Source organism: Galleria mellonella, unplaced genomic scaffold (assembly GCF_026898425.1).
Source record: "Galleria mellonella isolate WM207_F2 unplaced genomic scaffold, CSIRO_AGI_GalMel_v1 utg171, whole genome shotgun sequence".
NCBI classification, from domain to species: Eukaryota; Metazoa; Arthropoda; class Insecta; order Lepidoptera; family Pyralidae; genus Galleria; species Galleria mellonella.
The window spans coordinates 4,126,370-4,149,163 of record NW_026442014.1 but is presented as its reverse complement, the minus strand read 5'-3'; the positions used below and the strand labels follow the sequence as shown (position 1 = coordinate 4,149,163).

At 32.6% G+C, this 22,794-nt stretch overlaps 1 protein-coding gene across 3 annotated transcripts in view; it reads left to right on the top strand.

Moving 5' to 3' along the window:
- LOC113518030 (protein bunched, class 2/F/G isoform-like) overlaps positions 1–22,794 on the top strand; it is a 190,386-nt gene that overhangs the window by 16,464 nt on the left and 151,128 nt on the right. The gene's annotated exons all lie outside the window — the stretch shown is intronic.

Below are 22,794 nucleotides of genomic sequence, written 5' to 3'. Positions count from 1 at the left end.
GTAACTTGTTAACCTCACTCTACTGAATAATGTTTCGTGCACATAATTATTATCTATTTAGTCCAGAGGCCAATGATTTAAAGGATCTCACGCGCATTCTTTGAATATTTTAAACCAATTTACTTCATATTACGACCTTCACACGTGTAAAAGGATTGAGATTCACTTAAACTATATAGGTAGGTATCTATTTTTTTTTTTATAAATTTAAAAGATTATAATAGGGAACTAAGAACGCTATTATAGAATCCGTAATTGGGCATAAATAATAACAACCGTTTATATTTTTATTAGACAACATTACAAGGATGTTCCGAGATACTTGTTAAATGACGTGAGTGCGAAGATTTCTTCAGACATTTTATCGATATCGTGTTATTTACAAATAAATCGATTCATCAAATATTTAATCGATACAAGCATTGTTTATATTCATACTGACAACCCATTAACGTTCAAATGTTGGACTGGTGTCTTCCCACTTAAAAAGAGGATATTGATCAGACTGCTTATTGCAACGATGGTGAATCGATATAGAACTATACTAAACCGTCTAACTGGCATGGTAATAGTACGCTAATATTCTCCTTTTATGGTGAAAAATCCGTGTCCATGTTATGCAGAATGAAAATGATTGGATTGATCATTGAATACCAAATTCATTTTCTCCTATCTTTATTGCTAATTTGCATTACACACATGCGACAGAGAAAAATATTTTGCACAAGAAGCTTATTTATATCGCGCTGGTATTAAAAATAGAATCAGTTTGTAAATGTGAACCCAGGCAATGTTATCAGTTCCCTGCTGCGATCGCAGATGCTCGAGGTTCAATAATCCAATAATAGTGGTATATTGTTGACCATTACAACTACGCATTTTAATTGACCCCAACGCTTGTACAGTGTTTCTAATAATACACCTTTATCATTCATTCTATAAACTCCTTATGCATCTGACAGTGAAAAAGAATTATTATTGAAGTGTTTATTTAACTTATAATTTTAAAAATCATATTTGGTGTACAATTATTTTTAAAATATCGTGTTTCTAAATATATTACGCAATAATTGTGTTATCTAATTACAATGCTAACTTTTTAACAACATTCCTATTTGTTACATAAAATCTTATTATTATTTTCATAAACGCCTATTAGGCGAGGTTCATAGAGAGGTAGCGCCTAGATAGATTTGAATTTGCCACTCGGGGCAGTGAATAATACTACGCATATTTATAACAATTAAGACAATATATATGTATATGTCATTGACGTAGAAATTCCACTTCTACAAATCAAAAGACGGGGAACAGTGCTTTCTGTAATATATCCAGCTTTTCACTTCGCATTTGGCACACGTCTGCCAATCTTAAAAATCATTCTGAAAGAAAACTTGTATTCTCTAGTGAATTGTCGCAAAACAGAAACTTATATTGACAATCTTCTAGCCTTTCCTCCATGCTTGATTTCACAGTTTGAATAATTTTCAGCGACTTCAAAAAGGATTTATAGTATTTGAGCATGTATTTGTGTATACATACATACAGAAATAAATTCTCATGAATTGCAAATATCTTGAAATATAAATATAAAATCTTGAAAACCGCTTAAAATATAACTTAATTCTCACATGGTAGCTTATCATAGACAGAAACTTATAGTTTCTGTACAAATATAATATTTTTGTAATATTAAACAACTTAAAAGGTCTTCAGAATTAACTTGATTGATAAAGGTATAGATCTATTTATATTACCAACTTTTTAATTAATTGCTTCTATTCCAACCAGAAATTCAAAGTATTTAAATTAACTGAGTAAGTACTGACAATGTTTCATTAGTATTGAAAGGCGTAGGAGTTAGATAAGGTTCGCTGGTCGAGTGCAATTCTAGTCCACTATCGATATACCATTATATATCGCGTACGATAAAAGCTTCTCGGTTTATTGACCCATATCAACATTGATTTTAAAGTCATTCGCTGCTTTATACCGGTTTAATTTCTTTGAAATACTGCAATTAACATTGGGATGTTCTATTAAGGTGCGAAGGTGACGTACAATCCATAAATGACGCATGGTGCAACCGCAATTAATACGTAAGCTGCTTGCACATGTAATTAAAGCGTCAGTCGCCAGAACTAATCGGCAAATATTGCCGCTTGCCGGAAACGAACCTTAGAATGGCACAGTGCCAGTCTTAATGAGTGTATCCTCCTTACACCATGTACCTACATGCGAGTGAAGACCCATAAAATTATTGCGTTTCGAATAATTCAATTGATCTTCCAACAGCATTAGATTTTGCTCAAGAAAAATGAACCAACGTCTTTAATAGTGACAAAATTGCAAAAACAATTCTAAAAATTATTATCAAAGTCTATTTAGGAGACATCGCGTAATGTACTAAGTAAATAAAAATACAAGCTAATGAAGAATATGTATTTCTTTTTGTTAAAAATGAAAGGGCATGGTATACTCGTTTGGAACTTACAGAAAGAATGTACAATGTACAACAACAGAAAAATAGTCTACAAATGAAAGGATAACCAGATTATAAATTAAATCGTATACTGTGAACTGTTTCAAGTAGAAACCAAGTCTCTACAATTGCCATGGCATGCATGAGATGAAAGATGAATTATAGACGTATCAAGAAATTTTGCATGATTAAAAACCATTGAATTCGTCTTGTTCAACCCGAAAAACGAAGTACATAAATTTTGTAGGTTTCTCTTATATTTAAAATATTTATATATCATCAATCATATAATAAGTGGATGTTTTGCAGACATTATCAATTTAAAAGCATTATTTACCGTTTCTACAAGATAGCAATGAAATTTCAAGCTATAAATTGCGCCTGTAAAGTTACGTGGTCGTTTACGGATGGCATCTCTGAATTTATGGCTATGCTAAGGTGTTCGGGAAACTGCTTCTCCGATATTACATATGACCCAGTCGCTTGAGGCTGCAATGCTTTCCCGACGATGCGCCAAGTTCATTGGCATCAACACCATCGACCACTTGCGCCGTTTCCTCGAGCTCCGGTCATTCCTAAAACTAACACGATATTGTTCTCTGTAAATAGAAAGTAGTTAGTTTCGCCATTGATGTCTATTTTTAGCGAATGGACGGTGAGCAGCGAATAAAAGATTAATCAAAAAGTATAAGTGGAACCATGAATCAGTGGACGGAAAGATTGATTCAAAGATAATATATTGTTTCTGCACGGAATTCAAATAGATACAGTATATTTGACTTTGTTATTTACTTGTGATGTGACCCGCTGTGATTTCGCTTGGGTACTATTTGTAAGACTCCGAATCACTTATTGTATTTTCTGACTTTGTTCTTTATCTACTTAATTACATTTAACGTAATATTGTATAGATTTCTACAGATTTGAACAACCATTGATTAACCCTTTTAGTGCCATTGATTTTTACTCATATCTACTTAAAAATGCCAAAGAAATATTTGTGTTCATGTCATTTACCCTTGTCTCTAAAAAAAACTATCTCCTCCAAAAATTATTAAATTTTAATATTTTTTTTTACAGTAAGCTAAATAGCCACTGATTTCACGAGCGCTATGACGCTCGTGGCTCTTTTAGTTGCAATGCGCACGAGCGCGATGGCGCGCAGCACTCAAAGGGTTAATAATTAATATAAATATCGAGTAATTTCAAAGCCTTAATCAAATGTACGCAACGGGTAATTTTATTCTTTCAAAATTTCACAAATATTATCAACAACGAGTTAATTATAAACAATAAGCTCTAAAGACTAAACATCTCTATAAAAACAATAAAACCTTATTTTACTAACATAAACAACACTGCTTATTCGGTCCATTCTTTCTAAAACTACTGAGCCAACGAAAAATGGATAGATGGATCGTTGTTTTGTCTATATTTTCTGTGGGTGGTTGTTAGTACAAATAGTTCCTATATACGGCGTGGCTCGTCGATATTTGCAACTCGCTTATAACTAATGTCAGATATGTATTATTGCCCAATTTTCGCGCACAGGTTATTGACGTAGGCGTTAGTCGATGAATAATAAATTATACTATCTCTGTAAACCAAGCAAGGAACATAAAACGATCTAAAAAGTCCTCGGCGATAGGTAACTTTTCTTTCATTCGCTAAAAAACTAGTAGTAGTAGCATTTGAGTAAATGAATCTAACGTCACGCCAGATCTATTAGAGGTAGGAAAAAAAACTGAGGGCCAAAAGGTCGTAGCTACGTGATGTCATCAATTATTTAACGCGTACAGTCACAGATATCTAGTAAGTGCTCTATGTATTTGGGCAGACTCCGACACACAGTCCATTGATGTTAGATTAGAAAAAATATCAGTTCGTATTATTTCATCATATTCTAATAGTCTACTAGTATGTCTTAAAGAATAAAACACATTATGCTTGCTTCAAGGAATTCGCAATTAATGTACCTACTCAGCTATAATTGGTTTATATACAAATGTTCCTGATGTAAAAGACTGTTCTAAAATAACTTCATCAATGAGAAACTTAAAGTAGCAACTGCAATCTCGGTAGGGCACACCTTATTAACCGGGCTATTACGATCCCATCCCATTTGCAATCAATGGGCATTTACATATAAACTGCGTTGTCGCCAGTTGCAACTTGCGAGCAATCGCAACCATGCGATGGCCTTTATGTGCTTGTATTGCATTTAATTCACATTTGGCATGGTTTTGAATTTTATATTTGTAGAAACATCTGTTTGATCATGATATCTGTGTGTAATATACCCTGCTAGATTGACCTTCACGCGGTTTCCGCTGGAACCATTGTGGTTAATTCTTGTGGACTCTATCACGATGGGCTATCTGATTTTCTTTTATTCACACCAATCATTTCTTAGTGGTGCCTAATCAGCATACACCTATAGCGCAGGCGGCGATACTATTTCATTTACATCCATTAAAAAACCTATCTACTTATAAATCTAGGCAAGTTATTTATACAAAAGTAAAAAAAAATTGCCTATAACTATTCTCATGTTTTAATTCTGATAATATCTTTTGCAATCAGTACTATTTATTATGAACGACGGTAATTACTTACCAGCACTTCGTTTGCCCCCCTATGTTATAAAAAAAATTACTTTCGTATTAATTACAATTTAATTTTGTCTCGACTATTTCTGTTTACGATTCATCATCACTATATATTATGAAACAAAATCCTCCGCTGCGTCTTTCTCTAAGTTCACGAGGATCTCATAAAACTACTGAGCGAATTTTTCTGTGATTTAATCATGAATCAACAGAGTGATACTGGCAGATTGTATACTCTCGCGTCACGAGGGTCGGCAATACGTAAACGTGGTCATGTTGTATGAAGCATTCATGGCTTTCCGTGTCCTTCTGCAATCAGACGGACTGCACCTCCGTTATTTTTAAAATATTTGAACGTAATGTGTTAATTGACTTCAAATGGCTCACAGCATACCCTTAACCTTTTGTTTATAAATACACAATAGTCTCCCATCGATTACTTTAAGGTTCATTCCATAAACGAACATGCCAACAAGGTCACGGTACCGCACCAGTTGGTACCACGTAAATTTCTTTACCCCCGTACGTATATACAGAATAAATATACCTTCATTGTCTTTCCCTTCTTTTATTTAATAATCGATTGAAGAAATATCTCAGATGTGAAAATAAGTGCCTGTATATTTGTAATCTAGAAACAATTTTAATATATTATTGGACGTAGGTGATTTTTAATCGTTAGCTCGATTGTATAGTATATGTAAATGTATAGTATTTGTAACCAACCCCCCCCCCCCCCCCCCCATACGAGACTTATATATGTTCAATAGTAAACAGTTAACGGCTGGTAGAATATAAAAAATAATTACTAAACTAAGGAAAGATTGACGTAGAGCCATGCTCGTTTAAAATCTTTGTTACAGCTGTATTATTTTCTCGTTCAAAGATTCAATACCTGCATTGTACATTTATATCCGTTAAGAATTTGTTTTCAACAAGATCCGTACCATCTTATATCGGTGTAAATATATGGGGCTTTTCGCTATCCACGATATATATTGTTTGGTTATATCCATTCAGCATTAATAAAATTCATTATACTCGTAATAAAATTTGTTCAATTTGAGAAAAATAAATTTTAGTCCTTCTGTTTAAAGTACTGTCTGAGTAATTCAGCGCTTAAATATATCTGACTGTTAAAATTGTTTTGTTGTATAAACAGGAAAATCTAATTATGATAAAAATATCTAACCACTTTAATTTCTAATTGACGAACGCACACTCATATAACTCATCTATATGTATATGTGCATTGTACTCATATGTATTCGAAAATCAAGTCCACTTTGTATAGTCAGAAACGTCTAACTAAAAATACCGATTTTCATCGCAACGAAAGAATGCGACTTTGAGCCATACTCTAAGGCTGACTGTCCTGTGATAAGCTATATATATATATATATATAGCTTATCACAGGACAGTCAGTAAGTTGCTAGGAAGAATTACGTAATGAAACGGTTTTTATTTGCCAAACAAATCACTACAGTGCCAAGGGAGCTTTTTATAACCTTCTGTACCTCACACTTAATTTACGTTCCCCTTATATTTGCCTTAGTAAACGTGCACGCATGTTGTATAATTCACACTCGAATGTATCCATATATCTATTTGTAATTTATTAAGTTCTTTTTTATGATTAAAGTCGAGTATATTTATTCACAATCTTACCTAATGCTGAGTAACGACGTGGTTTGTGTTTTGTGCAAACTTTATTGTCTGTTTAATTTATCCCTAAAAGCCTTCATGTTACGCGAGTTAAAATTTTTGAGTGCCGCGATAATTCCATTCTTTGCAAGTATCAAATAATCAGCGAAACACTAAGCAAATTGGTGGAACATTAACCATACAACAGTAAAACACTTCCATAATCTTGTAGTCCGATGGAAGAAAGGGTGCAGGTTATTTAATAATTTATCTAAATATTTATTTACATTAAAAGTGACAGAACATACTCATATGTTATAAAAGACATATCTTTCTCATTTCTACTGGTGGATAGCCAGTCTAAAGTCTAATGTTGATATTGAAACGTTTGTAATAAAGCTTCTAGATCATAAAATAATCACCTGTAGATCTATTGGCTGACTTTTCGAGATTTTATGCTATCTATCAGAAATAGTTTTTGAAATGTAATTAAGCACAAGGCGTTGCGGAGACGAATTTATTTTTGCTCGTGTTGCAAATGTGCGTTTTTTTTTTTGGGTGATTTTCAAGGTAAGAAGTCTTGACCTATATATTGGAATGCGTTTGAGACATTCATAAGTTTGCAAGTATATTTTAACCTGCGACAATTTTTAGGATATTTAATGTTTTCCACACGTCTCTGATTATTTTAGTCTCGTACAATCTTATTGCAATTTGAATATAATATTGCAGTGTAAGTTGAGTCCAGTCATAACAACACCTGCCTTGTAATGTTCTTGTTCACTGGTGCAGCTGTCCATGTTCAACCAATCTGAACAAACATTAGATTAATTAAATTTAAATACCTGTTTGGCATATATACTAACTTTTATTAATAACCTAGTTAAGTAAAGATTAGGTACGATGAATATTTTCGAATATTTCTGTAAATTTATTATGAAATATTCGATTATTTATTACGAAAGTTGTCATTTTCACAAATACTATTATTGAGCTTCGAAGTGCCTTTATATTTTTTATATTTACTGGTGTTATAGAACGGCAATGTGATAATCAGATGCAAATAAAAATAATATAGTTATTTTTTGTTACTTTAATAATTATTGTAATAAATGTTTAGCTTAAGCTATAAATTCGTATCTATAACAATGTTTCTTAAAATCTCGGCATAGTAGTGAAAACGTATTCGTTTTTAATTATTCTCGAAATTAGCGCGACCATGCCAACATTCACGGCGCCGGAAATTTCGTAGAAAGGTCAAGTTTGTACATTAATTTAAAAAATGTCTTGGTTTATGCTTCTATTGATACAAGCGTATATACAGAGTCGTGTCTAATGGATTAACTAATCCATAATAAAAAAAAAAAAAAAAAACTTAATTTGTCCTAAAGGATTCTTCTAATCGTTTATATAAACCTTGAGTGTGCTTGTAGATCACACGTAGTCAAACATCAGACCCAGCCTTAACTACAGCACTGCGCAGTACTGTTAGACCTTCTATGGTTTTACATACTGCAATATTTGCTCACATACGTTCAAGATCATGTGGTAATCTCTTTTAAATCATTCTAAATAAAGTTTTCGCTATTAAATGCATACTTAATATTTATAAATTTACCTCAACGGTGATGTACTGAGATATCGCTCGCGTATAAATGTAGTATAATGATTTTAAATACTTTATCGTTATCGCACTCTTTAATGTGGTTCGAAATGTGCTGTCGATATAGAGAGGATAAAGTTGATTCAATAAGTGAAGTGAGATTAACCACATCAATACCATTGGAAACTACACCAACTGCATATCACGAAACCCATTTTTCTAGAAGTGGACAATTTACGTGTCACGCTAATATAGACTTTGTAATTATTATTGTAAAGCGTAGTTTTTGTTAGGACATTGATAGAATTTACAGTATGTGTGAGAAATACTGTCTGAAATATTCTATATACTCATCTCTTGTTATATCATCCTATTCAACCACTCTCATTGCTTATCGCAATTAATGTCATAAATCAATTGCGGATGTTTTTTGACTTCTTCTCTAGAGAATGTACTATATGTCTATTTGACTGCGGTGTTTTAGATTTTTGCCTGTGTCTCTTTCAATTTTACATTATTAATTTGTGTTTTATGTTTATTTAAAATTCTTTACTGTACATCACAAAAGGTAAATTTACATTAATATATTTGTTTATTATATCCCAAAGAGGGTTGACGTCAGGCAGGTGGCTGGTCGTAAAACTAAAAACCAAATCTTTTTGTAATATGGATAAAATCATATTACGCGGACCACAAATTATTGGGATAAGGGTAGAAAGATGATGATATTTGTTTATTATAAGTTAGAATCATATAAAACGTACAGGAATATTTTAGATTGTGTTAACTGCGAATTGTCGACCTCGTTGTGTTCAGTAGTAGACAGTGAACTTATAGGTCATCATTGGCGCCATGATTTAACGTTATTAAGACATAAATGTATGTTATCTTCTTAACTAGCTGACATAGATAATAAAATAACGGATAACACAACATTTTTCAGATATACATGTACTCTATCGATAGTGAAGTGTTTATTAAAGTGACAGTATCTTTAGTAATTAGATTCGAAATATATGTATTGTTTTGTATATTAATAGGTATTGCATTATGTACCTAACAGCAGATGGTCAAATACTAGATGACGTGAACGCATTGTTGTACGTGGAAGCAGTAGGTACCGACAATTGTTTGGCTGTGTCGTCGGTCGTCGCAAATATTTTGTAAGTACGTTGCAATATCTTTTTTTGTCGTTACAATTTCATATTATAAATAAAATAACGTTCCGGTAAGGATGTTGTTAAATGAATATTGTGAGTATGTCAATTTCATACGACTGAAGCTTTCAAAGACATATGATCTATCTGCGTAATAGGATATTATATGAGTCCCATTATTTTACATGTTCTATAAGAGAGTTTATATATAAACGGAAATTGAACAAATTTACTAGTATTGTCGTTTAAAAAGAATGAAGTTTTAGAGTTTTGTTTGTGTCAGCTCTCTGAAATTCAATATTTTGTGCATTAAATTATTATACATTATAGATTATTATTATTCTTATTAGAGATCACTTTTAGAGACAAGTTTACCTTTGCTTACGTTATTTCTAATTGTTATTATTACTGTATATCTTAGTGCAATAAAGAGTTTATTATAACAGAAGATATATAAGAATTATTATAACAGAGTATGCTACATTAGCATTTTGCCCGCTTCTTCGTACGCGTGGATTTCGGAAGTAGAAGATCCTATAAAACAGACCGACAGATAGATAGACGTAATAGGATAAAATATACAGAAAACTTGAAGATAGACCTTTAGGAATACAACAACAAAATGAAAATCGCATATTATTTGGTGCAGTTTTTCTTTTTTCGTTATGCCAAACATACCTACAAACTTACGAACAGATAAAATAAAAAATAAATTGTTTGTGCATCTATTGGTCTTATTAAAACCCCTCTTAACGATCTCCCATTGTACAGCTTATCATCCAGTTAAAATTTTATTATATTAGTATTATTTTAGGCCAAAGATTACAGCTGTAATGTAATACAAGATCTTTAATATTAAATCAGGTTTTTTGTATACAATTTCTCTTATAGTTTAATGGTCAATACTCACAAATTTCTCTCGCACGAATCTTGCAAGTTATTGTTAAAAATATTATTTTCTTAATGATTGTGAAGCACAGTGGTAATTTATTTATTCATTTATCACAACGATGCCAATTTTAATTCGTAATTACAATCGTGCCTCTTTAAAATTTCATAAATAACCATTCGCCAGATTATGTTTCACAGTGAAAAAAAAATGTGTCTATTATATTAATCGTATAATAATGGCCTTTGCAAGGAGTTTCTAAGCCGCCTCAAATTTAAATGTTCTGAAAATCTCAATTGATTTTAATCATTGCGTGTACTGGTAAATGCGCGGCAGATGCTATCTTTTTTTTTTGTAGTTATTTTATGATGCACTTCTCCGAAGTCGTGCTTAACAACTGATTCGAGTCATACTTAGCGTGATCCCACTGCAGTCGACCGAGCCATAGATGTCTCTCTCGAGCAATACCAAATCAGTAACGTTCTATTCGCGATAGTGCGCACAGTCCTTCAAAGCTAGTGTTTGAAGTTTGCAGTATGAAATGAATAATGTAAGGACCAAACTGCACAAAACCGCACTACTAATGTTTAACTCACAATTCTGTATAATATACAAATTGTATAAATCGCTAAAAATTAAACTGAAAGATAACTTTGAATATGCGTAAAAATATCCGTGCTGTAAAAATTCGTCTACAGCCTATAATTAATTAGTCATGTCCAGCTTACATTTTATACTACGAAATTTTATTCATAAAACCTTCAATAACATTTCTTTCAAATCAGAATTATAAGCTTGAAAAATATTTTTATACTATTGGCAATGGTAAACAAGGTAATCAACAAATTAAACATTTATTACCTAAATTAAGCTTGTTAGATATCCTACGTTTTTATGAATAAGGTACCTGATTTTCTCACAAAAATGCTCATGCTTCATCTATCGTCAATCACATTTACCTCCTATAGATATACTTGCTACTAACTATAAACCTTTATAGGTCCGATGTAGCACTTTATGATTCTTTTATAGCGACTATGATCGTTCTCGGAACACCGCTCTCACCGCGTTTCTTTTGTCTAGTGATGGCGCAAAATGAACTGTAATTTCCTGTCCGAATTCTCTAATTCGCATCGAGCGCCGAATGACGACTCGTTTATCATTTCTTATATTTTTTACATTGGGCTCAATCCTGCACCATACATTCGCTTTCATGATTAATTAAAAATAACACAACCAAAAGATTGTTTAACTATAAAGGCTTTACAATCACTTTCAGATAACGCAAGTCCATGATCGTTTAGCATCAATGAAAATAAATGTTGAGACTTTTAAATCTACTGATAAATAATTCGTTATATAACTTTGTATCAAATTATTATTATCGGTATTACACATTTACGATTACAGGGCGGGTCTCAGAAACTGCCGGTCATCGACCTCTCTGCCAAATCTATGACTTTCTAATGAGATTAAAGTTAGTTACACTGCGCGAGCGCAAGATGACGCGCAGTTGGAATGCAGCTGCTGCGCCGGGCAGATAATTGCAACGGTTGACGTCTAATTTTATTATGTGCAGCGCAAATAACTCAAATTCCTAATGCCGAGCATCGTCTTTATCTTTAGATAGAGTATACTTGCCATAAAATTGGAAAGGTTGTATCGGCGTTCTGTCATTATACATCGTGTTGTAGAGATTTATAACAATAATACGTAAAACATTAAAGTTCTCGTTGTCCGTTAATGTCACTGATTCATTGAATCGTTTTACTGAACGTGTGCAATTATGTTCTTGCAGAGCTAGAGATCGCAAGGGCAGACGGGCTTTCACCATCTTGTCTCGCGAATCTTATGACGTTCATTGAAAATTGTTCCTGCTGCTTTCCGTTAAGGTGGTATTTCGGTTGCCATCATTAGGCTTCCTAACTGTCTGCGGCTGTCGCGCGGAGGAGTTATTGATTTGGCTCTCAATTTAATATGCCTTTGTACATTATGCTTTATGCTCTCGTGTCATGGTTTATTTGTGCTCGCACAATCAGGTGTATATCGTGCAATCACTAGGAAACATGCCGTCGTCGCAGAATAAGAGGATTAGCCCAATTCCGCAGACAGTTTTCACGATGTCTGACATTTTATCCTTTTAATGTACATGAAAGTAGACTCAGAGGTCGAGGTCTTCCAGTCAGTCGAGCCCTGTGTATTATAAATAAACCATCTGTTTATGGAGCATCATCCCAATAAGTGCAACTCTGACATCACACAACATGATGTATTGCTTATGTCGTTTTGTATGACCCCGGTCTCTGTATAAATTCGAATAATGTAATTTTACTTTTTGGATATTATAATTCTGGTTAAAAAATTATAAGTTATTAAGTGAACGATTCTGACATGTTTGTAACAATGATTCACTTATTTAGCATAAAAAACATTAAAATGAACAAGAATTAAATCCTCAGGAATGGCAACGCATGGGGGGTATCATAGGCGAAACAGTATACTCTGTTATGTCCATGGTACTGCTCATGTCTATAGGCGACGGTTACCACTTTCCATCAGGTGGGCCGTCAGCTTGTTTGCCATTCTAAATTGTATAAAAAAAAGTTAAAATCTAAATTCTAGGTATGCTAATTATTACAAATATAAACAATATTTCTTTTCCTTAATAAAATTACAATATATTATTACCTCTATAACTAGAATTAATCTATAGTACGATAATACCCTGATGAATGGTTTGCAATCTGAATTATATTCTGAATCATCAGCTATCGAGTCTAGTAACAAATTCTTAGTTAGCTATTCTAATTTTATTGTTCTTTTGGGAATTGGTTTCTAATTTTTTGCGGTTTGATTTCTCATAATACAAAGTATCCTTGTTCAATAAAATCAATGTGATAACATGATTATCAACAGGTCCTCATCGAGGGTGAACTAATGTATCTTTTACTATACGGATGTTTATTTATCATAGTTTTGACAAGTCGGAATTGTGTATTTCCGGCGCCTCCAATGTCATATCTGTAAAACATTCTACGTATTCGATTTTATCGTGAAGCTTTAAATAGCTTTTATCTCGTCCGCACTGAGGTCAGTAGGCGCTACGTCGAAGTGTGCTCCATCGTTACCGGCTAAGTAATCCATTTCTGACTATGTTTTATATAATTTTATTATTGTATATCAAATTAGGTTAAATTTTTTTTTATTATGGTTTGTACATAAGTTGCATAAAAAAACCTACTTGGTAATTACAAATAAAAAAATTTAAAATATAATTATTGATCTAAATTATTACTTGCAAATAAATATATTTCTTTTTAAGCAACTTCAAAAACAAGATTTTTCATTCCACTGTATTCTTGAGTTTTTGCTATTTACATGTTATATATTCATATAATGATAACAAAAAATTAAATATAAATTGATGATTATAGAAAGGGACAGATTTTTAACTTTGATTACCATTACATCATACAATAATGTAATTTTAAAGGGACCTGATTCAAATTTAATATGAAAAATTTCAAGTTGTGAATATAATTATTATATTTCAATAAAAATAATTATTATAGGACCAACAAGTGAATAAATCTTAAATATTTAGTTAAATAAGTTGTGTTTTTATTTTAATAAAAGTTTACAATTACTTCAAATATTCTGTTAAATATTTACTTTATGAAATGTTACTTCAAACTGTATATAGTTCTAAAGGAAATGAACTCAAATTTTATAGGTGTCGTAACCCATGTTTATATTGAATTCTCATCTGGTGTGTCCTAGGAAATGCAATAAATGGTGAACATGTTCAAAGTCCACCATTTCCTTACATGATTTACTTAAAGGAATAAATGGAATGCTGCATTTTTAAAACAAGCTATACACAACTCAGCCAGTAGAAATTTGCTTAATTCTAGTAAACAAAAAGCATTTAGTAGATTTTGTTCTCTTATTCGTCAGTTGAGACAGATTTTTATTATTAAAATTCCTAAAATCCTTTAATGGTTTTATGGCAGAAAATTTTAAAAATATATGTGGTACTACGATTTTGATAGAGACATATACAGGGTAATATTTAGATTTCACTGGTTTATGTAGATGCAACGTTCCGTTTACGTAGTGAGTAATCTGTGATTCCGTTAAAATATTGCAGACCGTATGCAATTAGTTCGAGATATTTGCATATTCCACGCAATTGCCGTGGTTGAAAACCTGTTTAGATTAGTCTTTAGAACCGGGACGCTCTGAAAGTTTCTTGGTATTTGGACTTTGAGATAATTGGCCTTTCTCATCTTGCAATATTGCAGCCGTAGTATGTTATTGGCTTATCTCAATATTTTTAAATACCACAATTTCCGTAATTTCGCTGTTTTCTTCTCAAAGTAAAATTTTCAACATTCACAAATTTTCGGTATCGCAGGTCTCGAGACTTCAGTATCGAGACTCATTTCTCATAACAGGCGTTTAATAAAAATATTTGACTTTATAACTAGTCTGGCCATAAATACTGTTACATAAAACTTTTCTTTTTTCAACATTTAAATTATTTTGAATTTAGAACACGATTATTATTGTAAAAATTTCTTTCGATTTCGCGACATTTTACATATTTTTTGGTGTTCATTATCAGCGCAGATGATCGCCTTGGACAGAGTGGATATGGAGCCGTTGGTCATATTCCAGACACTTTAAAAGCTAAATATCAGCCGTATGTTCCTATATCGTACTATCAACAGATACAACAACACTTCCTCTGTCGAAGACCAGGGCAGAAGATCAGGGCAGCCGCGTACTGTTAAAACTACAAAGGCTGTTAATGCTGTTAAAGCCAGAATTCGTCGAAACTTCATTAAAAAGCAAAAAATATTATCGCTAGAAATGAAGATTCCGGCTAGGACTGTCGCGTATTATAAAACAAGACACTGCGCTTATCGTCGATATATAGCACATGCCCTAAATTATTCTTTACAATTAAAGAGAGTGGATCGATCAAAACGCCTTCTGTCGCGATACGCAGGTGAAAGGTACAGAAATATCCTCTTTACCGATGAAAACATTTTCGCAATTGAAGAACATTACAATAAGCAAAATGATAAAGTTTACGCTAACAGTTCTAAAGAAGCTGCTCAAGTGGTCGGAAAGGTACAACGTGGTCAGCATCCTACGTTAGAGATGTTTTGGTAGGGTGTTTCTCATTAGGAAATCTCAAAACTATATTTTTGTGAAAAAGGAGTGAAAACTTCTGCCAAAGTGTATCAAGATACAGTCTTGGATCGTGTTGTGAAACCTCACAGCAGTACACTTTTAAAAAATATACCGTGGACTTTCCAGCAGGACTCTGCACCTGGTCACAAGGCACGAACTACCCAAGCCTGGCTTGAAACCAACGTTCCGGACTTTATAAAAGCTGAAAACTGGCCCTCATCTAGCCCAGATCTCAACCCTTTAGACTTCAAATTATGGTCAGTTTTAGAGGACATGGCCTGCTCTAAACGACATGGCGACATTAAGTCTCTTAAAAATCTTTGGAACAAACAGTAGCGAAATTGCCCTTGGTAACAGTGCATAAATCCATAGATTCGTGGCCAGACAGATTAAGGGTCTGTATAAAAGTCAAAGGTGGACATTTCGGATAGAATTTTTTTTTATTTTTTGCTGAGACTTTAATAAATGTGTAGGTATTAATTATAGTAATATTACATTATCCATTTTAATTTGTAACAGTACTTAGACTGGACTAGGTATATTGTATTCAAGAAGATGTCTTCATGGACACCTTATTTGATGTGATCTGATGAAAACAATTCTTCTTTTTACTGTTTTAATGTATCATGTATGTATTGAAGCTCATAAAAACATTGTAACTGTGATTTCTTTATAACACTTTACATTTCCTGTACTGTCTACAAATGTAAATGTAATCGAACTTAATTTACGATGTTGTAACAAATAAACTTTGAAATAATCTACATTTTTATAACTCATCATTCTTTGGGATATCTCCATTATTTGGCTTCGGCACATTAATGACATTGAGATCATTCTGTAATGATTTTAATAAGTTTAGGCTGTTACCCGATTTGTTATACTTTCAATTCTCTAGTCTATAATTTTTTGAGACTAAAACTTTCTCTTTTCAAATTTGATCTCACTTTTATCTTTTTTTAGGTTCCCAATCGTTCAGCTAGTGATTGGATTGTAACTTTTATTCGCTTCGTGTTTGCTTAAATATATTTTATATATTAAAGACGCAAATCATTTACAGCTAAATTATAATAAATACATAGATGCGTAGAGATGTTGCATCTCTGTGCATCTTCTACCGAATTTATCATGGGGAGTGCTCTGAAGAATTGTTCGGATTGATACCTGCTGCAGATTTTCACCATCGTACAACCCGCCATAAACTAAAATTTCATCCCAACCATCTGGACGAGTGGCGGTCCTCCATCGTGCGTTTTTCAAGGCACTTTCTCCCACGCACAACCACTCTTTAGAATCAACTTCCAGCAGCAGTATTTCCGAACCGATACGACAACATAACCTTCAAGAAAAGAGCATATTCCTTTTTAAAAGGCCGGCAGCACACCTGCAATGCCGTAGGTGTTGTGGGTGACCATGGGCGGCGGTAGTCACTTACCATCAGGTGAGCCGCATGCTCGTTTGCCCCCTGTGTTGTAAAAAAAAATACATATCATGTTTCTATCCTTAAACGTTAAAGTTGTTTGTTAAAGTGATACAACTGTAAAATTTGAAAACCATGAAGAACGGAAAAGGAACATAGCTTAATCCTTATGCATCTTTGACGTCACGCCTAGCTTCCTATTTCCTCGTGATTTAACTTAAACGTTATTAATAACTAAGAAATTAGTTAATATGACGTAGCGTTATGATAGAAAGTTTCCATATTATCTATTCATTTGTTTACGTCCTTGTGCCAATTTCTTTCGTCTACTGTATTTTTGTATCCTGTATTTCTGTATCATAGCAAAAATATTATGAACAATAAAAGTCAAGATGCATTATTGACCGCTAAAATCTGTACTGTTCTTTAATTGCAAAACAAAATTATGTAGAACTTATAAGATTCAAACAATATTTTCACTTATCGATCCATGTTCTCTGAGGAAAGTCATTCACTTTCATAAATACTATCGAAGTATTTTGACTTGTTGCTATTTACATTACATTCTTTATGTTTATTACATAAAGCATTAGTTTATATATTTATTTTATCTATATTAATTACGGCGTTATCCATATTGCTATTATATTCTACGCAGTTATTACGTGTTGTCTTGTTATTTCTGGCAGTTTAATGAGCTTGCAGTGTATTGGTCCGCTGCGCAGTTAAGAGATAATGTAATCTGTTGTGGTAATGTTGATTTAATACATATTAGTGTTGCTATTGTCATTTAATAATTTTTACCAGCCGCTTTAGGTGTTAGCCTTTTAGTACTCTTATCTAATTACATATTATTTCCCTTTAAAATTTAAAGACTTATGTGCGAACATTGACCTTGCAATTTGTTCACTACCTTTAAAAACCGAGGAGTTTATCAATAATAATTTTACTGCATTTTTTTTTTTTTTTTTTGCTTATGTTACATGATATTTTTGCTATTTGTGGACCACTTTTATTTATTAGACAAATAGACCTTTATCTTGTTAATCAAGTAAACGAGACGATGTTTTATAATTTACTAAAACATAAATTTTCTAATAAACAAAGGTGGCAAACACTAGATACTGCAAGTCATATATGGTTTCAGTTACTTGGATTATATGGCACAGAACAACTTATTAACACTTTCCTGCTATTCAACATCCTCACTGCACGTGGCTTACCGAACATGCTTTTCTATTCGCACTCGTCCCGCAATAAAGCAGTTACTCAATGAACTAAACTGATTAAATGCCATCACTGGCGGAATGCCAGTCCGCAGTCGTATAAACATTGCAAATATAAAGAAAACGTCATTGCGTAAGTTGCCTGAGATAAACTATTTAATAAGATTCTATAAAATCAATATTAGGCTGTATTTGATGTGTGTTGATGTTAAATATGAATATAACATGGTCATACCTGTCTTAAATCAGAATTACGTTTTAGGACATCTCATGTAAATGACAAGTCTTGAGTTACAAAGCATTTGATGAATGGCCCAAAATTCACGTGATTTGTAACTCTGTCACTTGAAGGGCTTCCAGAATTATTACAAAGACAAAACATTTAAAAAGAAAAAACAAATTTAAATTTATACTGTAAACATCTTGTAAATTGGAAAGACATTCATCCTGCATAGCTCAGATAGGTTTGAGACTAGTCGAAAGCGTTATTTGTCAATCCGCTGTTTAGGTACTAAACTAATAGTCTTAAATTATTGTTTTCCTCTTTCAAGACAGGCGTATACTCATAAGCCCGTAATTATTTTATAACACGTTGCATTCTAAAAAGTTCTTGATAGGACGGACAACGTTCCCCTTCTTCAAATATCCTTATTGACAAGTTTAACTCATGTCAGAGGATTGAATGTTTCAACCTAATATTTAAATAGTAAATATAACGCAATAACATTAACAAACTATAATACTTACCAGAATATAATTTACAATCTTCACGTATTTATCATTCCCCCTTCATTATGTGAATTTATATTTACACGTATAATTATACGAAGACAGTTTCGTGTTATTGTTTCATATATATCGGTATTTTATAGGTCTTTTCGTTATCATTATCTTGTAGTTTGAACCTAATTATTTAGAATCTGAATAGGCGTATTATTACTTTTATAAATTACTTGCTTGTATATGCTTGGACTTGTGCTTTGTTGACAGATTATGAATTTTTTTGCTATATGTATACTACTAGCTAGTCGATATTTCATATTTACCATGTAAAATTAAACGTGGGTGCACCGACCTTACTCAAAACAAAAGTTTTAAAACAGCCCAATCCATTCCTGGAATGAGATATAATTCACTCGTTTCGCCTACTGGAATAATCTTGTTAGAGACATTTCAAGTGCGACTCATACTGTCTCCAAGTTAGTCATGAATCGTTGTATACATTACAAATCAATTTATTTTCAGCTAATGACGACATTACTGTTCAAATTTCTCTTTTCTCGCGTTAAAATCTCAATCTATTATTTGTTATAAGTAAACATCATAACAGTGTTTATCGAACAGTGCTGTAGAAACTTTTAAAGAGAGACAAAGGACACTGACGGCACGACCCGAACTATTTTCCCTAATTTTAATAGTGGTAGAAAATAGGTAATATATTTATTCAGCTCTATTTTTACAAAGCTGTCACGAGTTTATTAATAGACGATTTAATATGACAGCGCGTGGGCTTTACGTTCATGTACTAGTTAGCATCTTTCAAGTTATTAGAATTTCCTTTTCCTTGACGGCTACTTAATTTGGTGTGCGTAGATTCATTCGACCACCAACAACAGTCCACAATTGTATTCGGAATGTAAACTTGTAGAATCTACGCACAGTCATTCAAGAATCCACGGCGTGAATACTCAACAAGCTTACCATACAAATACTTAAAAAGTCGCTTGTAGAAGCTGTTTCACATGTCGAGACATGTCGCCGCAATTATTATTGTGTATATTATATTGGTGCCGGCGACAGGTGGCATCCTGTACATTGACTTCACGGCCTTGACGGCCCATTTCAATGGTTCGCTACATTCGTGTTATGGTGTTATTGCCTACAATATTTTTTTTCTGTTAAGATTAACATATTGTAATCGTGATGATCATCTATAATTATAGCAACTACAATGTCAGTTGTTCAGTAGCCTTCCATACTAAGAATACCCTTGAGCGCCTTGATTTAGTAAAAGTTTACGAGTACGTTGCTAAAACGAGACGCGGAATTGTTGTTATTCAACAGATTTTTATTATATTCTAATACAGTGTGTTTATTACTGAAATTAAAATGTTATCCTTCTGACCTTAGTGTCACATTTATATATTTCAGAAAAATGACACTAAAATATTAGCACATGATATTAGAAGCTGTGTGGTTATGGCAGATAATGGGCCACCCCTTCCTTTCTCGCGGGTGTCGTAAGAGGCGACTAAAGTAAATAATGGTCGATGGATGGGCAGCAGCGTACCTCTTAAAATATTACCAGGGCCTAACTGCGGTTGCCAACCCTCCTGCCAAGCATAGTAACTACTGGCAAAACTTATTGGGTAGGTCTATGTTCGGCAGTGGACAATTAACCGCTGATATAATAATAAAAATGTTTATTACTGAAATTAAAATGTCGTTCTTCTGTTCTTAGTGTCACATTTATATATTTCAGAAATATGACACTAAAATATTAGTACAGAAGTTTTGTGGAGTAGACAGACTATAATTATTTATAAAACAATAAAAGTTGTATTGATTTAGAACCTTAGAAAGCAGGAAATAAGAAAAAGAAATAAAAAAAAAACTGCTTAGTATGCCGAGGTCTATAATTAATCTATGGATCTCATTTAGTTATTAGTTTAATAGTATTGATTTGAATTGCGAAGTACGTTCTTTTTAGAGTCTTGTAAAAATGTATTAATAATGGGTAATGTATAAATACTATTTTTGTAACTACCCGCTACTAGTAAGTAATACAAAATACCTATATTTTGTGCTATAATACCAGTAACAGGAACGTTATTAACGAATGGTAATGCATTTATATTTACAGCCACGCAAAACTTTCCACTTAGCTTTAACGATCATTTTTGTCTACTTTAATTCCTTTATTAATTAACGTGACATGCCAGTAAAGTTATAAATGTATCAACTGTAATATTTAGAATGGTATCAAATTAGAATGTACATCTATGTAAACCTTCTAGTAGTTGCCTCAAATAAGAAACATCATTTTAATCATAATAGTCTCTTTTAAACAATAGACGAAGATGACAGCTCTCTGGCCCAATTGGCTGATCAGTAACGTGACGTCATCAGTGTCTGCGCTTCGTCTGCTGTCGCTTCTCGGAACGGTTGTCCATATTGCCTTCCTGCTGTTCACGCCCCCATTATAATTATGAATGAGCTCTCTATACGTGTGTTGCTCTCGTTAAACAAATGGAACGTCAACGACAATGGAAAAGTGATTGAAGCGGCCGCCCTAATTGGCTTTTCACTCGGTGACGTCATCCACGTCTGTGCTTCGTCTGCAATGCTGTCCACCACTGATCCACTAACAAATAGAATAGATTTTACTACTTACATGTCATTGAACTTTGGGCTGCTTACAGTCAATGTAGGTGTGTCGAAAAGTGAATAAGGACACGACAGTGACGTTTAATTATCTTGGCTTTTCTATTGTATATTAGTTATTAGGGTTTGTAATATCTTTGTTTTATATACTGATATTAATTGTTTTCGATTTGATACTAGCTCAATGGCGTTTTCGTTCATATTCCTTGACTTTTAGGGTATATATTTTCTAAAATTTTTGTTTAGTGCTTATGTAAAAAGATTATATACTCTTACAGTAAGAGTATTTTGCTTCAAAAATGTTTTAATTGTTGAATTTTATTAAGAGAATTAAAAGTAAATTTATATATGGCATATAGAGGTCCCGCTAGGATAAGAACGCTTTGAGTATACAATTTCTAAATCACTTTTAGTATTCGTCAAATGTTTCGTCGGCCAGGAAACGGTAAACCGTTTACCTCACATTACGTTAGCTTATTGTGTTTACAATGTATTGTTCAGCAAGTGACTGCTTGCATTTAAAATTGCACATGTCCAGTCGTGGTTTCCGTTTTAAATTTACTACTTTCTTTTTTTTTTTCATTCTTCAAATTTTATAAAGTTCAATATATAAGAGATTTTTTTACATTTAAAATACATTTTACTATTCATGAGAATACTAGTTTATGAAAGATAACTAGAAAATTATATAATAATTACTTATTACTTGCCTACTTTATTAAAGAAATAGTAGAATTATTTGCTAATTGCGGTATTAGCATAATATAAAAATAGTTACTAAAAAAATTTTTCTATAATGTAGTATAATTAAGAAATTGTGATGTTATGACTATAATAATGGAATTTTACAAGTTTTTATATTAAAAGTAGATTTGCACGTCATTTATGGTAAAATATGAAAGCGTAATAATCCAATAATGTACCATCTGTAATAACCATATTTCAGCAAATAAATTATTATTATTATGTTATTAATTCAACCAAACATTAGTAATATTAAGAAATGCCTAAATGTTAACAAAGACGCAATTAATGCGTAATAAAATATTATTTGGTATGAAATTCTATAGTCACGATGAATACTACTAACAACGCACTATTATGTACAGCATCCAATATTCCAAACATTTTTTAATTAAGAAAAATCATGAACTTAAGAAAAATACTCTTAGGTCTC